The sequence below is a fragment of the Montipora capricornis genome, chromosome 6 (genome assembly GCF_036669925.1).
Source record: "Montipora capricornis isolate CH-2021 chromosome 6, ASM3666992v2, whole genome shotgun sequence".
Lineage (NCBI taxonomy): Eukaryota > Metazoa > Cnidaria > Anthozoa > Scleractinia > Acroporidae > Montipora > Montipora capricornis.
In genome coordinates, this window is record NC_090888.1 from 16,193,990 (window position 1) to 16,196,489 (window position 2,500).

Sequence of the window (2,500 nt, forward strand, 5' to 3'; positions counted from 1 at the left end):
TCAAAAGTATTGCGAATGATCAAATCAAGGAAGACTTCAATGGGGATTTCGGCTAGCTGGTAAACAGACTCCTAAACGATTCAATCTTGCAAGATCATTTTGTTTAATTTTGCACCACTTTGGAGCAATACTGTTGAAATCCTGTAGTATAATGCCGACACTTTAGGATTTAAAGCCTTGACACTGATCATTGCAGAAGCAAGTGCGACACTATTTACACTGTATAGCTGTTCCTTTAATTTTAACATCACTTTATTCAATACACAAGCGCCAAGAACAAGGTGTAATTACACCACCAAACAAAACATTGTGTAAGAAAACCTACTAATTTCGGGGGGCTTGTTTACAACATTTCAGGTGCTCTGACATTTCACTAGAAGCACTTTTGTTCACAGCATGCACATTTGGAACCTCTTCGTAGCGGTTAGCTGCCGCATGCAATTTGCCTTACCAAACATTAAAATCTTCTGATCGTCGCGGGAAATTCTTACGAGAACATTTCCATAGTTGGACTTTGAGGCCGCCTTCGGGAAGAGTATCTGTTTTCTAATTAATTAATCAATATTATCGTTATTTTTCTTGTCAAAGTTTTGAAGCTTCTCTTGCCCAAAGTTCACTCCCTCTGCTCCCGCTAGGTCAGACCAAACATTTTCATGGTCAATTTATGACAGCCAATGACACGTATGACAGGTCAAGTGGGCAGTTTTCAAAATGCAGGAGTTTGTCTGCAAGCGTTGCCTTCTTGTCTCGCCCCATTTTTTGTGCGGCCAAAACATTAATAATCTTCCTGGAAACGCTTGCTACACAGCCTAGACAGAACACAACAACAACAACTGTTAAGAATCCCAATTGGCCTGAGGCAAACTAGTTGGCTATTTGCAAGTGCGGCCAGAAAGTTGAACCAGGGACTAGCAGGAACAAACTCAACATCGAGTGGTCTCAGAAGGAGTCTCGAACCTGGGAACTCTGAATGATCTCAAGGCGAGCATCCTAACCACTGGGCCGCACTGCCTCCCGGGCAATAACAGAGTCTGAAATTGTGCCTTCCTGGTCGCGGTCTCTCATAAAATATGTATGGCGGACGAAACAACAAGGATTCAAAGGACTGGTGCAAGGAGTGTAGCACGGTAACAACATGGAGGCTTGCGACAGAACGTGACTGGTGTTTCCGTGGCTGGAATCTTCAACAAACTAAGGGGCAGATGGATTTCTTTATTACATTTGAGGTCGGATATATTTCCTCTCCAAAATGTCCGCTTTCAAAAGTGAAAAATAATGCTTTACACATACATAAAAATTGTGTGGTTGTTGCTTTCTGGTATCCAAAAAAAAGCTCAAAATGTGCATTTTCAGGCAAAATTTTTTGGCGACCACAATTCGCCATTTGGAGACTGAAAATATTTATCTAGTCACCCGTTGACACCCATATAAAATAGTTAATTTCGTACCCTGAATAATCAAGATTATTAAGCAAATTTACAGGTGCATTATTATGTATTGATATTAAATATATTGAATCAGAAATATCAATCTTTGGGTGGTGTGTGAATTGTTGCTGTCCTTTACAATATAAAAAAATGCTAGATGATGAAAAAAATTGAAATATTAGTATAGGTAATCATACGGTTTCGAGTTCAATTTGGAATTAATTTGCGCAAGTGAGTTTCTCAAAAAGCTGAAATTGCACGAGCCGCTGCGGCGAGTGCAATTTCAGCTTTTTGAAAAACTGACAAGTGCAAATTAATTTCAAATTAAATGAGAAAAAGTGTATGATTACTTATTAATAATAGAGACATGAAAAAATTTGCACAGAAAAGTGCTGAAAGATGTTTCTTGAAGCCATTTTTTTCGCATTCGTTCAAATTTTTTGTCATTGCTTTACATGATATCATTGGCCTACAAAATTTCTCATTGTCTTTCTGCCAATCATAATGCAGAATTATGATGTGTAATTTGCACTGGTGTTTCACTTTTTGCACAGGTGTTACACTTGAACTGCACTGCTTTCAGCCAATCAGAATCGAGTAATTTTTTCATGTGTATTATTGTATTTAACATAATGTATGTGTTATGGTTCAATTTTTGAATCCATTGGATTAATTTTATTTCTAAACCAGTTCAATATTTTTTAAACTGGTTCTTTTTTTTTCAAACTAGCTCAATATTTTTTAAACTGGTTCATTTTTTTTCAAACCAGTTTATTTTTTCCAACAACTGTCTGGAAAGGGATTTCATCTTTTGGGGTGTGGTTGAAAAATAGGGGTGTGGCTTTTTAGGGGGGTGTGAAAAGAATATTGAACAAACTTGTCTGCCCTCCCCCCCTCTGGACTCCCCCCCTCCACCGTTCACACCTCCCCACTGTTCACACCTCCCTCTACTCTCCCCCACCTTCTTGTAGCCTCCCCCTTTCCTCTGTGCCCTCTTCTACCCCTCCCCATGCTAATGGGTAAATGTTTGGTCGATGGAAAGTAAGCCCTCACCTGAACTCCGATCTCTCGAT

The 2,500-nt window shown here is 39.1% G+C and overlaps 2 protein-coding genes across 2 annotated transcripts in view; both read left to right on the forward strand.

Moving 5' to 3' along the window:
* The window catches only part of LOC138053291 (uncharacterized), a 361,907-nt gene that overhangs the window by 238,632 nt on the left and 120,775 nt on the right, over positions 1–2,500 (forward strand). The gene's annotated exons all lie outside the window — the stretch shown is intronic.
* LOC138051590 (uncharacterized) overlaps positions 1–2,500 on the forward strand; it is a 69,037-nt gene that overhangs the window by 2,714 nt on the left and 63,823 nt on the right. The window lies entirely within an intron of this gene.